At 40.2% G+C, this 25,633-nt stretch overlaps 1 non-coding gene across 1 annotated transcript; it reads left to right on the top strand.

Annotated features, from left to right (window-relative positions):
- Nucleotides 1–15,266: 15,266 nt before the first annotated feature.
- Nucleotides 15,267–15,373, top strand: LOC111912036 (small nucleolar RNA R71). The gene has a single exon (XR_002857047.1). It is a non-coding gene; the product is annotated as a small nucleolar RNA R71 (small nucleolar RNA).
- Nucleotides 15,374–25,633: the final 10,260 nt, after the last annotated feature.

Raw genomic sequence — 25,633 nt, 5'->3', positions numbered from 1 at the left:
CGGCAGCTTCATCGGCTGTAACAGCGGCAGGGGGAGGAAGTGATCGAGGTTTTAAGTATCGGGACTTCAATAATACGAAGCCCCCTACTTTCGATGGAGTTCAGGATCCGATCGTTGCTATGAGATGGTTGTCAAACGTGGAAGGCTATTTCTTCACGTGTTCATGCCTTGCTAATCAGAGGGTGAGGTGTGCTCTGAACCTGTTGAGGCTCGGGGAGAAGGATTGGTGGAGGTTGACTACGGGATCTTATTCGGATGCACAGCGGGCTGCGTTTACTTGGGATCAGTTCCGGGAGATGTTCAACTCTCGTTATGTTCCACGGGTTGAGAGAGAGAGAGAGAGAGGTTGGATTAGGAGTTCCTAGAGCTGAAGCAGGATTCAGAGTCGGTGACAGAGATCACCAGGATGTTCACTGAGAGGGCGATGTTTTGCCCGGAGTTTGCTTCGAAGTAGGCTCAAATGTCCCGATATCTGAGTATGCTCAAGAGGGACATCAGGCAGATTGTGTCCACGCAGAGATGTGATACCTTTTTAGACTTCTAGGAGGCCGCTAGGCGGCGGGAGTTAGAGATGGAGTTGCAGTTGCGAGAGCAGAGGCAGGCCCCGGTGCAGTCGCAACCGGCGCCGAAACGCTCCAAAACCGTTGACTCTAGGGTCGGAGGTTAGAGCAGCCACACTTGTCAGAAGTGTGGGAAGGGTCATGTCGGAGATTGTAGGTCCAGTGGTGTGTGTCGCAAGTGTGGGAAAGAGGGGCATTATGTGAGGGACTGCCGTCAGTTGGTCCTGGCTCACGATATGAGGATTTGTTATCATTGTCATCAGGTTGGACACTTGAGGGTCAACTGTCCATAGCTTGTTGCTAGACCGGTGCAGGCTCCAGCACCGGCCCCTTTGAGGATTATGGGTGGAGCGGAGCCTCCGAGGGCTCAGGGACGGCTTTCCATCTTACAACAGAGGAGGTCAAGTCATGGTCGGATGCAGCTGCGGGTATGTTTCCATTCTGATATTTTGTTATTTGTTGATTATGTGGTATTGTAAATGCGTTCGCTTCTTTTTGTATGCTTCATAGTATGATTGGGGATATTAGTAGTTAGGGGTTGCAGTTGGTTATCGTTCAGGAGGATTCTTGGTCGAAAGATAAGGTATATGATCTCATTGCTTGGAATAGCAACTGTGTTGCGAGAGGTGTTCAGTTGAGATTCAAACTTCCTTGGAGTTGGAGATGTGCGATGTCGGGGGAGTGACCTGTGGAGGTTGCTCACTCCAGAGGGTTTTTTTCTGGGAGAAGAAGGGGAAACTTTATCAAGTAAGGTCAATCGTGTTATGTCGGTTTGTCACCGAAAATTAGTAGCGGGTACACTAAGTGGGGAGAATTGGAAAATTCTCCGGTGAAACAGCAAGCATCCAGGGTTGGTTAGCTGTATGGATTTATTAATGTTGTTAGCCGAGAGTGTGGCATGATTGGAGCAAGTGATAGTCAAGTGGGGCAGGGAACAGACCATGGTTTCAGAAAAGGTAGTTGGTGATGTGAGGCCTGGGTTAGGCCTGGGAAAGGATTCTGGGAACGAAACTGGAGTTCAGAACCCCAAGAGGGCTAGAACAGACTACATGGGAGAGATTCTCGGGAAGAATGGTTCAGGGCAATGTACGGCAGTTTCAAGCGGCCTGGATAGACTAAAGGCCGAAGGGCGTACCAGTCAGGCCGAAGGCACGAGGAATGGTCCAAACAGGCTGAAGGCCCAGGAGGGTGGCCCAGACATGCTGAAGGTTCAGAGAGTGGTCCAGATAGGTTGTAGGCCTGGAAAGGCGGTCCAGTCATGCTGAAGACTCTATATGTGTTAGTGGATTGGTACGAAGAGAATGAGTGATTATGTCGCTATGCAATGGTAATCGATATGGTCTGGCCCCAAGTATTGATCATGGTGATGGAGTTGGTTAGAGGCCATGTGTGGGCCTAGTTAGTTATATGATTGGATTCGGAGTATATGGGAGTTCGAGAACAGCAGTTGCTCTACATGGTTAGTGTAGAGTGGAGTTTGGTTTAGTGGCACTTATAGGTGCGGCAAGGGTTGTTGAGTAGATTTCCTGGAAGGGAAAGGTATGTACCTCCGGAAGGAGTGTGGGTCCTCCGAAAAGGGAGGCAGTGGAGTAAATGGATGACCGAAGTGCTTCAGTTATTGGTAGTAAGCATAGGGATTGTACCAAATATATGGAAGCACCTACGGGTTGGCTACTCGTTGAGGTGGGGGCAATGTTGAATGATGCGCATGCATGTTTTCAGTCTCCTTAGAAAAGGAGGAGGTTAGTGGTTCCAGATTGGAGATTAGGACAGAGGAAGATGAAACAGCAGGTTAACAGACTCGGGAGTAATCTGGACCGGTGCTGAGGATTGTATAAGGATATTACAGTCGGTGGTCAAGGACCTACAAATCATGATAGGGAAGTGTGAGTGGGCTGCACTCTGTTGTATCGAACCGAAGGGTTTGAGGGTGACGCAAGGACAGGGTCCTTGGTTCCGAGTATTATTGTGGTCATGAGCTCTAAATGTATTGGTGTTCCATCCTAGGGATGGCTGGACCACCGTAGTCGTGCCTGGTTTTCCTGCCCGAGGTTGTTTGAGCTAGGTACGATGTGTATGAACTTTATAGTTGGGTGTTCAGGAAGGTTGCTCGGAAGATGTGAAAGGTTTCATCATGTCAGCATGGTAAGGGATTTAATCCAGGGAGGAAACGGGATGAGTTTCCATTGCTGCAAGTTGAAAAGGTAGTGCCAGTTGGGCGAAAGATAGTGAGTTAATACCAGGTCAAGACCTGGTGGTTTAAAATGGTATCCAGTTTTCGCAGGTGGCGAATGAATGCGTAAGTCGGAAGTAAGGTAATGTCTTCTGTTGGTATTTAGTCGATGAGTGTTGTTATCAGAGAAAGGAAGCCGGAGGCCGGCTTGAAGCAATTATCAGGACCCGGCAAGGGAAGAGATGAATTTTAAGGATTCGATAGCAGTGTTTGAAGGAATCTGGGTCGGTTAAGATTAGTGGATCCATTGTGGGAGTATCATCCGGAAGTTTGTGTTGCCGCAGGCTTTGAGGACGAAGCCTAATTTATGTGAGGGAGAGTTGTAACATCCCAAGTTGGGAACAAGAAGTGAAGGGTGCTAAGTCTAAATAAAGGAAAAGACTCGACGAGTAGGTACGCTTACTCGCCGAGTCGGAGCGAGTTTGGATCGCGAATTAAGTGACCAACTCGCCGATTTGGAAGCTGGACTCGACGAGTTGGTGCTGGAATGAGAAAACCCTAATCTTAGAGCTTGCACCCTATTTAAAGGACGTAATGTCCTTCTTCCAGCCTCTTATTTCCCCAAAGAGTTCCAGAAAACCCTAATTCCGTGTGAGGCTTCATTGTTGAGGAGATTGGGGCTTGGAAGAGGAAATTGTTGGAAGGAGCTTGAGAAATTGGAAGCTAGCATCAAGGGGCTTGTATAGATCTAGGATCTACATCAGATTTGGGCACATCTCTGAGGTAAGGAGCCCTTAACTTAAGCTATTTCCTTTGTGGTTCATCCTTGGTGGTTGATTTGGGAAGTTCTTTAGCTTGTTTTAAGACCTATCTCAGATTTGGAGTTAGATCTGGGGTTGCTACTCCAGATCTAGACTCATGATGGCCTAGAATGTCATAAAGCTTCAGTCTTTGGGTTGTTGGTGAAGCCCTTTTGTCTAAAACCCAATCCCCAGTGTGTTTTGGGCCTATATCTCCTTGATTTCACGTAAAGTTTGCAACTTTATGTGAGTGATAGATTGTAGAAGGGTGAATCTATGGATTGGAGCCTCTGCATGGCTCGAAAAGCTTCTGAAAGGATTAAGAACTGAAGAGACTTGGCGAGTCACATGGGTGTACTCGATGAGTTGTATGAACATGTGCATGAACTCAGCGAGTTGGAAGAACAACTTGACAAGTCTGTTGAAGATTGTCTTGGACTCGGCGACTCTATTCTTGGACTCGGCGAGTCTGGTCGTAAACCCAAACTTCTTTTGGTTAAAGCCTTGGATTATGTGATTCGGTCGGCGACTCAGTGAGTCGGACAGGATGGGACTCAGAGATCATTGGACTCGGTGAGTCTTGGGGCGACTCGGCGAGTTAAGTTGTGTTAGGAGAGTTTTCTGGGAATGGGAACTCGGCGAGTCGACAGGTTGACTCGGCGAGTAGAATCAAACAAGAAGGTTGACCTTGACTGAGGACTTCGACTTTGACCAAGAGTTGACCAATTTGACTTCCAAGGGTATTTTGGTAATTCTTGTATTTATGGAATTGGTTCTTTGGTGGAGTTCATGTCGGTGGACGGAGCAGCTTCGTCTTATCTCTTCGTTCGACAATTACAGGTGAGTTATCCTCACTATATCGACAGGGTCTACGGCACCAAGGCCGGCCCTTTATCGGATAGAAATTCGAGTATTGTTTGTTATGTTATTTCTTTGCTAGATCTGCATCCTGGTATTTAGGATGTTGTTTTGTTAGTGACCTGGTTAAGGTCGGTACCCGGTATATAGGGTAATGTTATGCTAGAGACCCGTTAGTTTGGAATCCTAGTTAGGACGATGGTATGCTATGTGATCTGTTAGACTATTTGTTTGGTTAAGGATTTGCTATGTGATTAATTGTTTTATGTGCATATGGTTGATTGACGGGGGTTGCGTTGAGGCGGGTCCTGCATTGTGCTGTAGGCCAACATACCTAGGGCAGACCGGATATTCTGAAGGCCCAGTGAGCGGTCCGGATAGGCTGAAGGCCCCAAGAGAGCAGACCAGACAGGCTGAGGCTTGGGGAGTGGACCAGGCTGACTGAAGGCACGGTGTGGGTGGACCAGTCATACTGTAGACTCAGAGAGTGGACAAGGTGGATTGAAGGCCCGGTACGGGTAGAACGATCACAGTGTAGACTCGACGTACATGGCTAGACTCGGAGGGTGGACCAGGTGGACTGAAGGCCCGGTGCGGGCGGACCAGTCACACAGTAGACCCGATGTGCATGGTTGTTCTATTTGTGATATGTTATGAGTATGTTTATGTGTGGTTGGTATCTTGGGGGTAAATCACTAAGCTTTTGGGCTTACAGTTCAGTGTATTGTTTCAGGTACTTTTGGAGATCGTGGCAAGGCGAAGGCGTGATCGTCTCGCTCCTCATGTTGATGATTTATGTGATATGGTTCTGGGGGATACTCTGATGTATAAACTATTTTCAAAACAAGATGTATGAACCTAATGGTTTTTGAATGAGATAAAATGTTTTAATTTGGCTCAAATTTTATGGGTGTTACAGTAGGGCCCTCCAACCCGAAGATAAACAAATCCTTAATCCCATGCATAAAAACCACCTCTACTTTCCCGAAACCTTAAATTCTGAACTGGTCCACGACAAACTGCCCATATTGAATCGCTGCCAGGTCAAATCCTCATTGAAGTCCAGACTCAAACTAAACGTTTCCAACTCTTGATTGACTTGATGCTTCTATAGCGAAAAAATCATTTACCATAATACTGCAACACTTATACTTGACAGAATGCTCAAATAATCCTTCGAGTAGAGGACTCATCGCTGCAATGGTTAGACTCAGACAAGAGCTGCGCAATAGGGCAAAATCATTTAATCTGAGATTATTCAATCCAAGTTGTAAGTGACTTAGCATATTCTCCAAATAAAAAGTGATTCTACCCACGAGTCTCAGATCACTAATATCGCCTTGACTTGTCTTGATGCCCCTCACAAATAGAACCAATTCAAAACATAATCACAAGGCCTGATCTACGATCATAATCGAACCTTTTCTTTAACCTTGAGCCCTTCAACTGATACCCCTGACATATGGATTCCTTAATTCAATTCTTACTGAGAAGAAAATCCTGAAAATAAACACTCACGATTCCCAATGCGAGTCCCCACCAGATAACCCACCCGGGATACATAAAGTTTCCCAACCCATCATAGAGACAATCAGTTTCACACCTGGTCCTACCATGAGGTTCATAAGAATCCAAATAACAAGGCTACCCAGTCTATAAACCCCTATGTGTCACACACTGACCGCACACTTAATCTTGTAACTCAAGATCCAATACCCTGACCCAACGGTCTCTACCATGTCCCACCCGCATTGTGATAATTACGCGGGCCTCGCCCACGGGTCCCACCCAAACTATCCCATGGAGCGGCCTCGCTCACGAGTCCCACCCATCTATAGCGACATAGGCCCGAATCCGCCTTAGAACCCAATGTTCCTTAACCTAAAACAGAGAAATGCACCTCGACAATCCTGTCCATCATGCCCAAGGCATGAACTGACCCACCTCTAAACTTGCGACCATATCTTCGATAAGCTACCTCAATTGGTGAATGCTAAGATCCCATCACAGTCTTACAACACTTCTAAACAACCATAGTTACCACCCATGGTCTCATCACACCCAAACCATCATCGCCCCACTCATGCTGAGTCAAACTGGCATCCAGCTGCATCCTAACAAATGTTCGGGTGATGCTTCAAATTCCAAAGCCTTCAACCTAGACTTAATCACAAGCCTGCTATTCATAACAAAGAAGACGTCGACCAGTGGTTGGAATTTTCTTGGACTCCCACTTACGCAACTTCAATCTAGATGGCCACTTGGGTCATCTCTCCTCCTGTCCAGGATGTGAAACTTGCACTAGTTCCACACCCGATCCACTCCCAGAAATTTCTGATCGATACTCTCCCACTTGGACTCGTCGAAGCTCTCCTATTTTATGGATTCTGAACCCATTTCATTTTCATGCGACATGAACCAACTATGATCTGAGCCTACCAATACTAGCGTTCCATTGCTAGCCTATCACGAGGATTTCCCCAAACTCTTGGAATCTAGTAGAATACTCCCTGAAATAATAGCAAATCTGATAATCCCAATCACCTCCCATAATAACGCACCAAGTCCTTGATTCCTTTATGATGTTATCTAAAACCATAAACCTTGTACTAAACTGGCGAACCCTCACCCCAACTTCCCATCCTCAAAGTATCTCTGAATTCTAACCATCTGCAACCCTTGCGAATATAAAATTCCCCTAACACTTCCAATAACCAAATAAATCATGCAACTGACACCATCATCTTACTGCTACCGCTCCCCCTAGTAACGGTAGTGTTTGAACCCAAAAGTTCTTCTATAGATGATTGTCGATCTCATCAGATCAAAAGATAAAATAACTAAACCTTATCTTTACTAAAGAACTAACTCGCTAATCCTGACCATAGAGCCTCCAAACAGCAACCAAACACATTGAAACCCCCTCAGCAAGATCTGACCCAGTAATGATTCATGGCATGCAAAAATGGCATATAACAATTCTTGATGATATAACTCAGACAATAATAGAAAACCAAACCCGAGATAATGCTATCCCAAACCAAATCAAATCACCAAAACAATATAAATTCTGCTAACGAACAAGAAGAAAGCAACAGATAACGTACTCGTGATAGCACCTGATGGACCCTAGTCTCCCCTGATCGGTACTCCAATACTCAGCTCCTCCCAGTTGGGGCTCCTGACCTGTCCTCATGATCAACCGAGATCCTTAAAGAAACCGGAGCATGTGTTGTCACCGCTCATGAAATGTGTAAAGTATACTAGTTTTAATCCGAACAAACTCAAATAAAAACAAACACACGTAGGCAGTGTACCTATCGATAGCAGTTCAGTTTAAGCAAGTAGGGTATCAAACACAGGGAATGGTAAACAATTAAAATTAATACTAATATTATCTAAATAAAGCAATTAATTACAATGGGGTTTTTCTCTAGTTTTACAAGACTAGAAACTTGAGTAACTTCCTAAACACTTTAACAAAAAAGGCAATTAATAACTAAAAGAGGAACAAAAGATAACTAGATTCAATTAAACTAAAGAGACATCCGTTCAGATTTGATTTACTTATTCCTATGGTTGATTTCGTGGCAAGTGCAATGGATTAATATGTCATTAATTACCAATTTCTAATGTGATTAGGTTCATGTTCACTATTACTAATCCTTTAGCAAACAAGTTAATTCAAACAATGTCCAGTTGATTAAACTAACAGGTTTCCAAGTGTTCAGTTCGAATCAAGTTAGACTTGTAACATTAGTTAATTAAATTGGTTGGTTTAATTAACTCATATGAGGTTGGTCATCACATATGCTCACACATTAACTTACTTATTTTCTAGTTAACCCTAGGTTCATGTTCACTAATACTAGGCATACAATCTTGTTTTCACAACACTATAAGATTCAAGCAATCAAGAAGATGTCCATGCAACTCATTTACTTAGTTATTAACAGAAAATAATTATCATTAACATGCAAGGATCTTTTAACAAGCTTAACAAGACAAATAACCAAATCTATAAAATCCAAGCGAGTCAATCAAACCATATTCATAAGATCATCTAGTTTAAACAGAAGTATGCAGTTTTTAGCTCATAACTGCAACAAATAAATCATTAAAATCGAAATCTAATGGCTCAAACATGATTCATACAAAAGATTAAGAGAAAAGTAATGTTTGTTTTCCTTTGATCTCTTCAAAATTGCCTTCTAGTTGAATTCTGGTTCCCAAAGCCTCTTGGTAATGTCTCTGGTCTCCAAAAGTCGCCAAAAGCCTCCAGAAAAAGTTAGGGTTCGAATGAGAAATGGTCTATAAATAGATTTTAAGAAAATCAACTCCAACTCGTCGACTTTTATGACCCAACTCAATGAGTTTTTCTTCAAACACACATGTCCGGCAAGTCACGAATTCGTCGGGAAAATTCTTGGGAACTCTTCGAGTTGGGACAAACTCGTCGAGTTTTTTTCTTTATTCTTGCTTTCTTTCTTCAATCTCCAAATTCCAAGCTTCCAATTGCTCAATCTGCTTCCTTTTTCTTCCGAGCATGTCTTTAAGGATGACAAGGAAATTTTAAACTAATTAAGCACCTTTAGTTCATAAATTGAGACAAAAACAGCAAAAAGTATTAAGATATTGTATGAATTATATGACTAAGTATGCACATATTAAAATACCCTACACTTGAATTTTTCTTGCCCCCAAGAAAAATTGAATTTTAGCACACTAGAATCACACAAGACAATCCCAAACGAACCCAACCATTATGCCAAGACCGCAATGCATGCATTTGTTTCTAGAAATTTTCCTAAGCACCCCCTAACCCTAAATACTCACAATCTTCATAAACACTTGCCCACTTTTTCCGAACAACGCTCATTTTATGCATCCCTCCGAATCCATCCTTGGAAAACTTTCTTAACCTCAAGTCATTTTTGGTAAAATCCCCAAGCACCCATATGGTAAAATAACCTAGAAAAGAAAAATACAATAAAATAAAAGACTTGATAACCTTATAACTTTTTGCCTTGAATCTTCAATAATTTGCAGCTTTTCTTCAATGTATTTCTTCTTTGTCTTCATAGCTTTGTAGATTCTTTCAAACATTTCAACACTTTTTTTTTCAACCGCACTTTTTTCACTCAAACTAAAAACTTAGAAAAACACATGCTTACGCAAGGGGATTTAACTTCATCCTTTATGTGCAATGACTACTTAAGCTTTCTTGGATACATTTCTGGTACACAATGCTACACATATTGCGTCCCTCAAACTACGCAAGGTTGTGTTTTTGTTCCATGATTTCACTAGAATAAAAGGGGCCACAAATACATTATAACATATATTGGCTCAACTAAACATTTAGGTTCTCAAAGAATCATCAAACACAATACTAGCATAGAATCATAATTACTTTTACCATGATTTTCTAATTTAATCGTAGCAATTTTTTATGCAAATTTTTTTTAAAATTAAAACTAGGATTCTAATTTAACTAATGTAACCAACCCCTACCACACACTTAATTTATGTAATGTCCCCATCGCATGTTATGCATGATAAAGAACATAAAAGTAAAGAGAGAATTGGAACAGACTCCCTTGGGATAAAAGTTGAGAGGTTGATTTTCTTCTTGTTAAGCTCCTTCTTCAGCTAACTTTGGCATGGGAAAAGCTCATCCACGCCTTAGGTGTCAAAATCTCGTGTGGTTAACAACTCTATATATTTAGGAAAAAGCTTCTTGGAATAGCCTAGAAATGGTCTTCATAAATATGATAGTTCTCACCTCGAATGGAATCAAATCGTAGACTCGAAAATAAAAGACTCAGAAACTTGCCGAGTTTTAAGTGTAGACTCACCAAGTTGAATCGTTATACGACCAAAAATTGGGAATTATCTCTGGGACTCGTTGAGTCTAGTATATGTACTCGACGAGTTTTTGATTCTGATCTTGCAAATACTTCTTTCTGCTTCGGGTCTATTTTTGACGTTAATGAGGGTATTAAGGTAATACACACCCCCATTTTTCTTCAGTAACATGACTCCTTTTCAACCAATTTAAGCATCGGACTCATAGTTTCACTCAAATCTTCCAATCTTGTCGTCTACACTCGACCCCTCACTTTATTTATGTCACAATTTTTCAATTATAAGCTCAATTTCATTCTAAATTTTTGCAAGGATCAAAAACAAAAACCAAATAATAAAAATGAAAACAATTCACTCTTAAAATTCCTACTTACTAGAAGTTGCAAACATTAACAAACCAAAATAAAAGCACACAAACAAAATAAAACTAAAAATTGTCTTAACACTCAAACACAAATAAAAGAAAAAGGATAAACACTCCTCATCCTCTTCGTCTCCTCCATCTCTGGTTCCACTTCTTCCCGCACCGCCTTTTCTTGCCCTCTAATGGTTCTCCCAACTTTGAATGTAAGGAAATTGAGTATTAGGAGGTTGAATATGCATTTGACCCATCATATGTTCCATGGTTGTATAGAGGTGGTTTACACTACAACCTATATCATCTTGGTATTCTCTCAAGGCTATGTTATATGGGTCCATGGGTAGTTCATCTTCAATAGGAATTATCGGTGGGTCTTCATGCATGGGTGCTTGTCGAGGTCTAACTCTCCTACCCGGTTCCTTCGTGCCACCACCTCATCCTCATCAGGAATGGAAAAGTTCCCTCCACCATAGTCCTCCACAATCAGTGTCCTCTTATATAGAAGATGACTAAACGGGGGTGTTTACATCATCGTTAAAATGTTCCTGGCTCCTCCTTGAAATACCCCATATGACCTTGCCAGTTTAGTCACCATCATTCCCCTACAAATTCTTGAAGTTTTCCAATCCTTGACTCCCCACTCTGCTAAGTACTTCGCCAAATATTAAGGAATATTACAGAAAGTGTTTGGCATGATGATTCACCCTACGCAGAACACATCAACACTCGGTACTTTATCATCATCTTTTCACATGTTGATAGTGCTCGCGATAAATCTATGGAGGAGTCGGTGGGTCGATGACCGAATACTTCCTTCCTGTGCTGCCGATGGTATGTAAACCTTGTTTGCAATTCTTGTCCACCAGTTGGACCCGTTCACCTCGGACAAAATACGTTGTGAAAACTATCAATAATTTCACCAAAAGCTTCAGTCATGATCCCTGATTGATCATATAAACCCATCCTCCATGCCAATTCCGCCATGCTACACTCCCGGTACTCGCCCCCGAGACAAAAGGTTAATGCGTTTGTTTCATAGTACTCGTCACCCACCGGAATCTTACTGTTGCATAAAACTCCAAACATAACTCTCTATAACTGGTTCCTGAATCTGGAATAATCGTCGCCAAGCATCGCATGTAACTTGCACCCCGTTGTTCACAAATACTTTCTTCAAGTATGGACTTATCACATCTACCAACCCCACTTGTTCCAACCATGTCCAATCGACTTCATTAGCAATATAAAATTCCTTCTTATTCTTCAAAGTTTCCAACTTATTTATCCATTCAATTAAATTCCTTTGTTGAACCACTTGTGGAAAGTGAAACCAAGGAAAGTCCTCTTGGTTTCTTGGCACTTGTTGATTTTTACCTCCTCTTCTGATTATTCTGCAAAAAAAACATCATATAAGACAAACAAACCACAAAAGATGTCAAAAATAAATTTTCAGTCGCAACTGGGCATTCTGGAAAATCAACTCGTCGAGTTGTATGACCAACTCGGCGAGTCCGATGAAGATTTCGAAAATTCTTTTATGATTTGAATAGTTTCGACCATATTAACTCAAATTCATTTCAGGGGTTTACTTGGGGTATTATATAATGTATTAAGTCATAAGAAAAACCAGATTAAACACTCTAATTTGCTCATAATTGAAACCCTAGAGTTCATGCTAAAGTCAAAAATTGGCTTTTCTACTAAAATCAAAGACCAAACTTATAAAAATCGAAACTTTAATAGGATTGAGTACGAAAACCTTTACCTTTCTTGAGAATTTTTGGAGCAGAACCAAGAGAAGTTGAAGATTTTTGCTCTTGAAAGGAAGAACTCGGCGAGTGCTGGGTGCGGCTTGGGTGAAACTGGTAAAGTTTTCCCTTTTAGGGTAAAAACCCTATTTAACCAAGTTTAAAAATCCCCTTTTTTCGGTAATAAAAGTCTACCCGTCGAGTTGGGGGTCCCATACTCATTGAGTAGAGTTGGTTATGAAGAAATTTCGCGATAATTAAAATGAACTCGTCGTGTTTAAGGCTCTGATGAAAAAAAAATTAAGTTTTTCTCACAAAATATTTCACCACACCCCACACTCAAACTTTGCTTGTCCTCAAGCAACATTTAAAATTATGAGAAGACTAAGAGTGAAAATCCTAACAAAATACTAAAAATAAAGGAAATAAAAGACTAAAAAAATGAAATGAAAAGAAAAGGAAAAGAAAGCAAACTCAAATAGCAAGTTGCCTCCCGCAAGCACTTCTTTTTTAGGAGTCTTGAGCTGGACTCCTTCCCGCTCTACGTTGTAGCGGCTTCCTCCAACGGAAATTCCTTCTTCACCTTTTTCACTTTCCATATTCTTTTATAAGCTTGTGCTTTCCTTATGTATGCCTTTTTCAAGTCTTCCTTTTTCTTTTGAGTGGCATTTTCTTCATACTTACTCATTGTTCCTTTACCCCTCTTAACAAACTTAGTTTTCTCTTCTTCTTTTTGTTGTCTCGCGTTTTCCACTTCCATCTTGTCTATCTCCATCGCATTTTCACTCATCCCTTCATCATCACTTGAGATCACAGATTTTGTGTCACTTTCTTCATATACTTGGGAATCGGGTGGTTTAAAAGTGAAAACTTCAAAGGTGGTAGACACTAAGGCACGAGGCTTGGTTCTCTTTACTTTTGTTGGCTTAATTTCTTCAACTTTCCGATCAGTCGTGTGCAAGCCAATGGAAGATTTATTATTCTACTTGTCATTCCTAGCCATGGTATCCTCTTGTTTCTTCAAACTCTCCTTCTTGTTGTCTTTATTCGCTTCACCATATTGCGATTTTTGGTTTGAACATGCCAAGTTTGCTTCAAAGCTTCTTGTATAATCTTCTCTTACACTTCCCTGAAGTAGTTTTTCCAATTCTTGCAAATCTCTTTGGGCATCAAAATCCTCCTCGGAATAAAATATAAATTCTTTTGAATTGTTTACTTTCCAAAGTGCTGGTTCCTTTTCTAAGAATTGATCAATTGTATCCACCGAGGAAATCGCATCATCACTAGATTTTGAATGCTTTGCCACTTGATTGACTCCAAAAGTGACCGAATCATCTCCCACTCAAAGAGTGAGTTTGGATTCTCGCACATCTACTAAAGCACAACCGATGTTTAGAAATGGTCTCCTAAGAATAATTGGAACTTCATGATCCTCCTCCATATCTAATACTATGAAATCAGCAGGAAATACCAAGTTATCCACCTTTACCAAATGACCCTCACAGACCCCCCTTGGATATGTTACCGTCTTGTTAGCTAGACGAATTGCCATATGGATGGGCTTTGGTTCTAGAAGGTTTAACTTCTTGAAGAATGAATATGGCATAATGTTTACACTAGCCCCCCCCCCCCCCCCCCCCCGAATCTACTAATGTGTAACATGTATCCAAATTCCCGAATTGACATGGCAACGTCAAACTCCCCGGTCACCCATATTCTTTGATGGTTTGTTCATCATAACAGCTAAACAGTTTTCATTTAGAACGACTTCTAATACTTCATTCATCTTCCTTCTGTTGGTGAGAAACTTTTGTACTTGGGCATTTGTGTTATGGCCTCGATGAATGGCATGTTGATTTGAAGGGCCTCGATGTGCTCTAAAAACTTCTTATACTCTTCTTTTTGTCTATCTTATATGGCCCGACCAGGGAATGGAAATGGAGGCTGGTACGGTTTTATTGGAGTTTAATTTTTTTCTCCAGGCAGAAAACTCGTCGAGTTCTTTTCTATAACTCGCCGAGTTTTGTTATCAGTTTGTGATTCTGTAATTTCTTTTCTTTTTTCCCACACCACTTGTAGGTCTTCATTCTGTATTGGTGTCATAACGGTGAAAATCTTCTCAAACCTTGTAGTTATTGCATTTACAAGCGCTACTCATGGGTTTTGCTCGGTGTTGCTTGGAAGTCCACTCGGTGACCGCTCATTGATTTGCCTTGCAAGTTGCTCTAGTTGCATCTCGATGTTGAGTATCGAGGCTTGCTGATATCTCATTAATGCTTGTTTCTCCTTCATCATTGCTTGTTGCTCTTGTATCCACGCATCGGTTTCGTTGTGTCTTTTCTCGGATGCGGATGCAAATCGTGTGAGCATGTCTTCAAAGTCCATTTTCTTCTCTTGAGCCATATCTTCTTTTTGGTAAAAACCCCTTGCCTTTTGCCTATATTTTTTATCCTTAGCCTTTTATACTCATTTTATGGTAGCCATTCCCTTTTTGCTTTCCTCCAGTCGTCGTCAAACCTATACCCTCTTGATTAACACACTTGTACTTTCTGGTTTTTGTTTTAGTCCAAATCATAATCTTTGTTAAGGTGAGGCCCATTATAATTGTCACATCCCACTCGAATGGCATGGATGGATTGGTCCATCTTTTTCATTCTTCGATCCATGCTCTCTAACTTAGCCAACATCACCGCCATGTGATCAGAAACTGAATTCACCACTTCTCTAGTTGAGTCGTTCCTTGGGTTATGATATTCTCTAGAATGCTTAGAGAATTCTTCTATCAACTCTTTTATAACTGTGGGTGCATTCTTCATGAGTGGTCCTTGCAAGTCAAGTAGTTGCCTAGTTGTTACATTCACTCCAACATAGAAAATTGCAACTTCTTGCTGAATGTTTAGGTCATTTTGAGGACAGTTTCTCAATAAACTCTCGTACCTCTCCCATCCTTCATAGAGTGACTCTCCTCCCATTTGTTCAAAATTGGTAATCGCCTTCTTCATCTTGGAAAATTTTGAGGGAGGGCTGAAGTGATCAATGAACTCTTCGCGCATCTTAGCCCATGTTGTGATGGATCCTGGAGGTAGCGATTTTAGCCAATTTTGTGTGGCTCCCTTGAACGTAACTGTTAGCATCCGAAGTAGAATAGTTTCGCGAGGCATATTGGGAATGTTGAAGTAATTGGCTATGTCGTTGACCTCATCGATATGCTTGTGTGCATCTTCATGATCCTTCCCGTAGAATGGTATGTCCTTTCGTTGGGCGAGTATGTGACCTTTCAGCTCAAAGTTCGTAGTTGCTGGAATCGCGGGTTGCAAGAGTCCTGGTCCGGTATCGTCACACATCCTTCTTTTTTATTTGCCCATGGGTATGTCTGCAATGTTAGCCATCTCTTCTTTTGGTTTGGACTCACTTTCTTCTTCAAATTCGGGTGTTTATGGCTTGAGATCTTCTATCTTCATGTCAAAACCGCTTGATTCTCCGATTGCCTTGTCCTTCTTTTTGTGAATAATGGATTCTGGATCTTCCACGGGTGGCACTACTGTAGAGCTGGAACTCCTGGTCATAAACTTCCAGAAACAAAACAGAAAATCATGCGTATAACGAACAAAAACGAAGAAAAAAACGAAACTAAAAACACGATCAATTCGTGGAATTCAGAAGTGTACTTGGCGAGTTCAACACAAAAATTAGAAAAATAAAAACTGAAAATTAAAACTAAAAACTAGTAACTTTCTGCAAGATAAATCTCACACAAATGATCGATAACACTAGCAAATAAAATTAACTATTTAGAACTATCCATCGGCAACGACGCCAAAATCTTGATGTGTGTAAAGTATACTAGTTTTAATCCTAACAAACTCAAATAAAAACAAACACATGTAGGCAATGAACATACTGATAGCAGTTTAGTTTATGCAAGTAGGGTATCAAACACAGGGAATGGTAAACAATTAAAATTAATACTAATATTATCTAAATAAAGCAATTAATTACAATGGGGTTTTTCTCTAGTTTTACAAGACTAGAAACTTGAGTAACTTCCTAAACACTTTAACAAAAAAGGCAATTAATAACTAAAAGAGGAACAAAAGATAACTAGATTCAATTAAACTAAAGAGACATCCGTTCAGATTTGATTTACTTATTCCTATGGTTGATTTCGTGGCAAGTGCAATGGATTAATATGTCATTAATTACCAATTTCTAATGTGATTAGGTTCATGTTCACTATTACTAATCCTTTAGCAAACAAGTTAATTCAAACAATGTCCAGTTGATTAAACTAACAGGTTTCCAAGTGTTCAGTTCGAATCAAGTTAGACTTGTAACATTAGTTAATTAAATTGGTTGGTTTAATTAACTCATATGAGGTTGGTCATCACATATGCTCACACATTAACTTACTTATTTTCTAGTTAACCCTAGGTTCATGTTCACTAATACTAGGCATACAATCTTGTTTTCACAACACTATAAGATTCAAGCAATCAAGAAGATGTCCATGCAACTCATTTACTTAGTTATTAACAGAAAATAATTATCATTAACATGCAAGGATCTTTTAACAAGCTTAACAAGACAAATAACCAAATCTATAAAATCCAAGCGAGTCAATCAAACCATATTCATAAGATCATCTAGTTTAAACAGAAGTATGCAGTTTTTAGCTCATAACTGCAACAAATAAATCATTAAAATCGAAATCTAATGGCTCAAACATGATTCATACAAAAGATTAAGAGAAAAGTAATGTTTATTTGCCTTTGATCTCTTTAAAATGGCCTTCTAGTTGAATTCTGGTTCCCAAAGCCTCTTGGTAATGTCTCTGGTCTCCAAAAGTCGCCAAAAGCCTCTAGAAAAAGTTAGGGTTCGAATGAGAAACGTCTATAAATAGATTTTAAAAATCAACTCCAACTCGTCGGCTTTTATGAACCAAATCAACGAGTTTTTCTTCAAACACACATGTCTAGCAAGTCACGAATTCGTCAGGAAAATTCTTGGGAACTCGTCGAGTTGAGACAAACTCGACAAGTTTTTTTTTCTTTATTCTTGTATTCTTTCTTCAATCTCCACATTCCAAGCTTCCAATTGCTCAATGCGCTTCCTATTTCATCCAAGCATGTCTTTAAGGCTGAAAATGAAATTTTAAACTAATTAAGCACCTTTTGTTTAAAAATTAAGACAAAAACAGCAAAAAGTATTAAGATATTGTATGAATTATATGACTAAATATGCACATATCAGCTCCACCCTTCCACATCGGACAGTCGGCCATCTTCTGCCTCACTTGATTGCAAGGAAAACATAACGGGCTTACCCCTAAGGACAATCCCGAATGACGTGACCAACCCTGCCACACATGAAGCAGCCCATGCCCCTATAATGGAAAACCCCATCATGTAGTTTCCCGCATGTTATACACTGACCCCGGCCCTGCTGGCCTCCCAAAAGTGAATCCTAAATCATGGGCCTCTTTGTCGGGCCCACTATGGTCTGAATCTGCTTTGCCCTCCTCTTCGTGAGGTGTTCCAAATCGATATCCCGCTCACGTGTTCCAGCAACCACATTATTCAGGGTCTTGGACGCCGACACGCTCACTAACTCCCTTACAATGGCTGGAATACGGTAGCTAGTGCATCGTCCGCTCTAAACCGGGTCACAGACTCTTCCCAAGACATACACTCCAACTCGAAAAGCGCAACTGATTGTCCAATCAATCTCCAACAAATTCTTGCCTCATGATGCAAGAGATCTATAACAAATCGAACCTTGTTTCCTATGGGATAAGGACCAGTGTGAAAGACATCATCCATCCCCTCAATCCAATGTGAACTCAAAACCCTAACAGCCCTTCTATTAATTGGCTCACTACCAAAGCCTGATCCAAGCCCTAAAACTTCCCCATGCGTGCTTATCACCAATATGAAAATCAATCATATACATAATCCGAACATATCCATGAACTCATCCCAGAGGCTTCCTAGATTCTCTAGGACTCTCATTGATTCGAGTATGGATCCTATGATTTTAGTTGTATGGGCCCAATACTACCTTCCACACCTATCCATACTTTCCTCAAGAATAATCCCAAATCCTCTAAGTCACCTTCTCAAACCGATACCCACATGACTGCTAAACAGCACGACTATACCACCGAAGCATTTCCTAGGCTTTCCTAGGGTTCTGACCTCGATCACCCTGCCATCAGCTGTTGAAGAACTCCCCTTAATTTCAATTACCTACCTCATGAATACAAACACATGTAACAAAGCTCAGATAATCCTTCGAGTAAAATACACATCCCTACAATGGTTAGACTCAAATGAGAACTGCGTAATAGGGTCAAATCCATCACTCTGAGATTATCCAACCTTAGCCACATGTGACTTAACATATTCACTTAGTAGCTAACTCGCATCACTTAAGAGATCCAAAAGCACAAAGCAAGCAGCGTTCGTGCAGTAGTACTTCAATCCATAGAATAATCAAAGGACATCTAATCTCATTTACTATAACTCATGCTAGGAGCTTCCACTCCCTCATTACCGATTGCCTTATGCATAATATTATACCAAATCTAGCATTCCATACTCCCTAGGCTATAAGGCATCACATATCAGGACAACCTATCACTTGCTAATTAGAATTAGCATGCAATTCTACAAGATCAAACAATAAGCATAGAAGGTATATCTCCTAGCATTCTATCATGCAAAACTGAGAAGTTCCTTAGCCCTAACTAGTATGCGATTCACAGATTCATAAATCAAATCATATCAGATAACATGTATGGGTAATTTGGGAAAAACTTACTTGATCTCAGATGATTGCACACACCACACCCTTTCCTTTCTTAGAAAACTTTTTTCTTAAAATTACTTTTTCTTTTTGAAAACTTTACCAAATCCTTAGTTTGAGTTCAGACACACTCGAGAGTACGCCCGAATCCCTCAAACTAAGGCTCTAATACCAACTTGTAATGACCCGAAAATACAACCCAAAAAGTTCATTCTTAATTTGATAAAACAAGTATTCCAAACACAAAATCAATACAAACTCATCATAAGAAGTGTATCAAACATCATCTCGAATCATAGTAAAACACAGAAGGCGGAACTAAGTGGTGTGTGCCCTTTAATAATCGCGAGATCTTTCATTTAAAACCTGAAGTAGCTGAAACATAAACTGAAGACCGTAAGCACAAAGCTTAGTGAGTTCCCCAAAATACCACATACCATACATATCATACACATAATGGGCCCCGACCAATAAGTATAACGGGCCCCACCCTAACTCGCATAACGGGCCCCGCCCTTTGAGTATAACGGGCCCCACCCTAACTCACATAATGGGCCCCGCCCAATGAGTATAACAGGCCCCTCCCTAACTCGCATAACGTGCCCCGCCCAACGAGTATAACGGGCCCCGCCCACTAAACATATAAACATATAATCATATAAACAATCAAACACATGCAAAAATCACAAAGGTAATAGCATATCGTACAATCATCAGGCCCAACACACATAAAAGTCATATATCCAAAACCATATGCTAAAACATAGAATAACCACCAAGCCCCACCCAGTAAGCATACAAGCACATACACATGAAAGAGTCACGTAGACATATAGCACCCTACATAACAAACTAGGGGTCAGAATTGGTGCCTTCTACTCGCTAAACATAGTGATGAAACTCACCTTGCACTGTTGAATCACCCAAAAAGAATCTCTAGCTGCTAGCCCGTAAGAATCCCCACGCTCAATCACAAGTTAATCGTCTATCAATAATCGGATCCGACCCACACTAAGTGTCCAAACTAGGGTAAAAGACCTTTTTACCCTCTTCATAACTTCTCCAAAGCAAAGGCCCAATTCAATAATCTAAAATCCAAAATTCCAATCAAACACCCAAGGCCCAAATATGGCCTAATTTTCCAAATTAGGCCCAAATCCCATAGTGGGCCTCTACAAATAAGTATCAGTCAAAAACCTGATGGTCCAATAGGGCCCAAATCCACTAGGACCAAAAGATGGCCCAAGCTAAAGTCCAAACACCACAATTTATTCTTGCTGAGTACGCGTGTCGTAGTCAGTTGTACGCTATGGGTGCATGGTGTCTGGCTTATACGTCGTGCGTACAGACTTGTACGCCCATCGTACTCACACATTATGCCAAGATCCTCCTTAAGCACTTAATGCTTAAAGCCAGAATTCCAAACCATAAATTTGAATCCTAATAAATGTCTAGAACCATAAAGTCACTGACTTGGTGACTTTGCATGCCCCAAAAGAACCCAACTTCAAGATATAGCACTTTACTTTCAATAAATGGACATAATCTCATGCATGGGTGATTCTAAAGCCTAAAGGTGCCAACTTTATGTATCTTGAACTGTATAAACACCAAGAGTGGAAACTCATAGCTCCCGGTGTGGTATTAAAACACTAGATCTCATTTATGGGCCAAAAAGGGACCAAAACTCATATATAATTGAACTAAAACATAAATGAACAAGTTCATAGCTTTTTACCTCAAACAAGTTGGAAATGAAGCAAATAATCAAGATCCACAAGCTCTTCCTTGATCCACCACCTTGCTCCAAGCTTCTACTTCTTGAATATGGACCAAAATAGACCAAAATAGACACAATGAGCTCAAAAAACAAAAGAGAGGTTTAGGATTTCGAATAAGAGGCTAAAAGGTCAAAGGATGCTGAGAAATAAGGGTTTCATGAGCTATAGATGTGTTTATATAGTGTCCAACACCTAAAATTAGGGTTTCTTAAATCCCTTCGTACGCCTCGTGTACAAGGCCTCAGATTCCAATTTAACCCTTTGCATTACGCTCAACGTACACTACATTACGCCTCGCGTACTCTCCTCCACAAACCAATACTCCCCGCATACTCCCTAGGTACACTCAGCATACTAGAGTTTCCTCTTAAACCCTAAAACACTCTGAAGGCCATAACTTCTTCATTACAAATCCGATTCTGACAATTCTTATATCCATGAAAATGTAACGAGAAGCTCTACGCTTTCATCATCTCATACCTACCATGAAATTACCCGAACACGAATCTCATTTCCATAAAACTCGAACCGACACATTACCAAAATACCCCTTGACTCCAAAATACAAAACGAACACCCGGATCATCCAAATTACATCACCCACCTTCAAATTAGAAACGATTCGGAACACGGCGTTACAATAGGCAAAATATTTCAATTAAATATTTATTTAAGTAGCATAATATAAAGTATTTTAGAGTTTCAAATGAATATCGTTCAAGAAAATGACATCTTGAAGCATATTCATTGGAACGACATTCTTTATAAGATATAAATAGAATGATAGATTATTATTATTTAACGGTTAGTAAACGATTTATTATTGTATCACTATAATATTTATTGCGTCAATTTAGGAAATTTTTCGATCTCATAAAATTATTTAACTCATATGATATTGTAGTTATGTTTCTAAATTCGATGGAATATTAATAGGAAATTTTTAAAGATGTAATTTGTGAACATGTTTCTAAAAGTATGAAAGAATTTCCATACTCCTTTTGTACTTACTATCACGAGAACATTTTGGAATGTTTTAAAAACCCAAAAACTATACAAAAAGATATATAAAAAATTGATTGAAATATATATTTATTTTTGGAACCGGCGGATAATATTAAAAAGCCAAAGCCTAAAAAGGAAAAAGGCTATGCAAAAAAGAGTACAAGAAGGAGATTACAAAATGTGAAACGGATTACAACACCAAACCTACCAATTACATATTCCAAAAGTTCCCATATATTTGAGCCATCCAAAAACCTTCGTGATAATGTTGTCCGCCATAGCCAAGAGGAGATCCTAATTTTTCTGAAGACTTTGTTACTCCTAGATTTCCAACAATTCCAAAGGAAACCATAGATGATAGCAATGAGAATCTTTCATTTTTTTTGGGAAACGACCCCAATTTGCCGCAAAGAGAGCCAACTCAACCACCGTGATAACAGACAGAGGAGGAATATTGCACTAATTCCAAATCCAAGACAGAGCCTCACACACGAAGGGGCAGACCAATCCACTCCAACGGTGCACCATTAACAAGAAGGATTCCTGGTGTGAATCCCTCTCTTAGCCAATGCAGTGGAGGTAGAAATGTGATGAAGACAAGCCCTCCAGACTAAACATATGACTTTTGAGGGATCCAAATGAATTCATGTCGTGGGATTGAAAATCAAACTCGTCACCTTAGAGTTGATGAGATATCTCAAATCATTGACATAAAATTTTCCATCCTTTGAGAGCTTACATTTCCACGTATCAAGTCTATTCGCCAACACAACTAAGGAAAGTAACCCATTTAGACTGTTCAGCTCCGCCATCTCAGAATCGTCCAAAATTGACCTTTTCCAGACCCAGTTCAGTTGATTAGCCTCCATTCTCTCAAAAACAAAACATGTTTTGCATTTTTCCAACTTGAAAAGCAACGGAAATTTATTGGCCAACACACCATGGCTCGTCTAATTGTCATACCAAAACATGGTGTTAGAACCAACCCGTAAACGCAGTTTGAACACACTAGAAAAAGAGATATTCAATTTTTCCAATTCATTGACCAAGGAATAGATGTAATACCAAACCCTTTTAAATGATTTTTTAGCTAAAACCATTGCAGGTTTTCTGATCAGGTTATGAGTGTTGCATATCACATGACTCCATAACGACTCTGGTGGAGTTTTGTACCGCCAAATCCATTTAACAAGAAGATTCCCGTTTAATGAAAACAAGGATCCAATATCAAGCCCACCTTTCTCCTTGGAATTAAGAACGACATCCTAAGAAACAAAGCAAAATATATATTTATCTTCACCACGTCCCTACAGGAACCTTCTGCGATATTTTCCAAAAGTGTAAAGGATGGATTTTGGAGCTTTGAACAAGGAAAAGTAGTAAATCGGAAGGCTGCCAAGCACTGATTTAGATAACATACGACGACCTCTAATGGATAACATCATGGATTTCCAAGACGATGGTCGGTTCCGGACACGCTCAACAACCGACAACCAATTTCGTTTGAACGACATATTAGCACCGAACAGAACCCCCAAATAATTGAAAAGAATGTAAAGCCCGAAAATGGATCTACCAATGATCAAAACGAATAACAGATGCACAATACGAATCAATAAACAATAATTGAATGAAACCAAGCTTGCATACGCTTTAAAACAACAAAACGTCAGATACAACTTGGGAAAATACGAAGGCATCAACAACCTTAAAAGTCTAACACAACGCCCTATTTATAGACTCAACTTACAACCGTAAAGTGTTTACAGCCGTAAAGAGTTTACGGCCGTAAACACATATGGACCGTAAACTCAAGACAAAAGCAATCATCCTACACACCCACTACCACTAACTACTATGCCTAGACCAAACAATTATTCAGGGTCTTTCAATCTCCCCCTTGGTTTGGACTAGCTCGGACCCATTCCTTTCTTCACTAGCATAACATCCATCTGGCCCATCGCGCTGTTCCACATCTTCTTGCTCAAAATCTCAACAACCATTCTTGTATACGCCTTGGCTCCCTCCTCATAAAAATCTTCAACAACTTTGATTTGAAAGTTGCTTAGATAATGAATATCCCACTTTCGGAACTGCAACAGGTCTCTACGATCATACAACCGGATACAACCATTCTTAAGTTTAATAACTGCACCAGAAGTATTCTCATCATAAACCCAACACTCCAGAGAACTGAGCAATCCGTCTTGATAACCTTGAGCAATAGGAAATTGTTTCACTTGCTTCGTGGGTGGCCACATGACTACCTGCAGAGGTTTATCGGAAGACGCTTCGAAAACATCTGGATGCTCCAAGATAACTGATTCAGCAGTTGGCATTGTCGGAAAACCCTTCTTGACTTGTTCATCCAAAAAGAACTTGAATTGTGAAACTTGAGAATTATTTAGAAGATTGATAAACGGAGCCTGTGATAACCCGCAAGATCAACTTTCGTCAAAGAACTAAAGGCATGAATATCTTTATACAACTCTGAATTACCACTTTTACGAATGATAATCCAAAGTCGAAGAACATTGTGAAATCCCCAAGCAGCCACACCAGATCGATCCCCAAACATGTCTCGGAATCGAACAAGCTCAAGATCAGTTACAGTGATCATAGTTCCACCCTTAGAAGCACTCCGAGTAGCATTCCTTTTGTACAACAATTGCCCTCTTTCAGCATTATCTTCTTGACCTTTTCGAATTATTTCTTGAATATCAGGAGCCATAGGAGGATCAACTGCGATACGTTCAAGTGTAAATCAATTCTCTGTTCTTCTGCAGTTGCCTTATATTTATCGCCAAGATCATCTTCCAATTTCTTTTTCAATTCAAAGTAACTAGAGGTCAGCAGATTGAAATGTTCTTGTAGATCTGAAATCTGCTTACTCTTCAATTTCTTATCCTTTTTAAATTTCGTCAGTTGTCCACTAAGATAAGTTTTATCAGATTGAAGCTCGGACACTTGAATACGAAGATCAATATTCTGAGCACGAAGCTCAGCTACTTGTATATCAAGTTCGATGTTCTTCTGGCTGAGCACTGATACTTCCTTTTGTAAGCCAGCAAGTGAAGGATTTTCATCTTGAGCACCCCCTTCATCTATAGAAATGCCCTTTCCTCGAGGACTGGGTGAAAGAAGTTGTTCTTCTGCTATGTGTAAGGCCAGCCTCTCAGAAGCAGCATCCCTATTAAATCGTGGAACTGAAAAACCAGGCGGTGCTGAAGAACCGGCGACATCAAAAACTGAACTAGGTCCAGTTGCAAATACTTTATGATTTATTTCGAATCACCTTGTCTAGGGTTCATTAATCTCTACTCCTCACCATAACACCTTTATTTATACTTGAATATGGGCCGGACACACATGGGCCGTAAATGAGTTTACGGCCGTAAACCAGGCAAAAATTCATAAAATATTACACAAAAATATAATTGCCCAGAAAAGTAAAGTATAAACCATATTTTGACCCAACAATATCCCCCTTGCTTTATAGCTTTCTTTTCTTAATGAACCCAACAAGCTCCCCCTAAAAGATAGCTGGCTCTTCTTGTCAATCTTCAATGAGAGCTTGCCTTCAGCTTTAACCTTTGGTTTCTTCACAGCATCAGGATGAACATATGAATCTTCAATGAATGATTTCATCTTGAGCAGTTGGGCTTTTCTTCAGAG

The sequence above is a fragment of the Lactuca sativa genome, chromosome 7 (genome assembly GCF_002870075.4).
Source record: "Lactuca sativa cultivar Salinas chromosome 7, Lsat_Salinas_v11, whole genome shotgun sequence".
Classification (NCBI taxonomy): Eukaryota; Viridiplantae; Streptophyta; class Magnoliopsida; order Asterales; family Asteraceae; genus Lactuca; species Lactuca sativa.
This window is presented reverse-complemented; position numbering and strand designations above follow the sequence as displayed.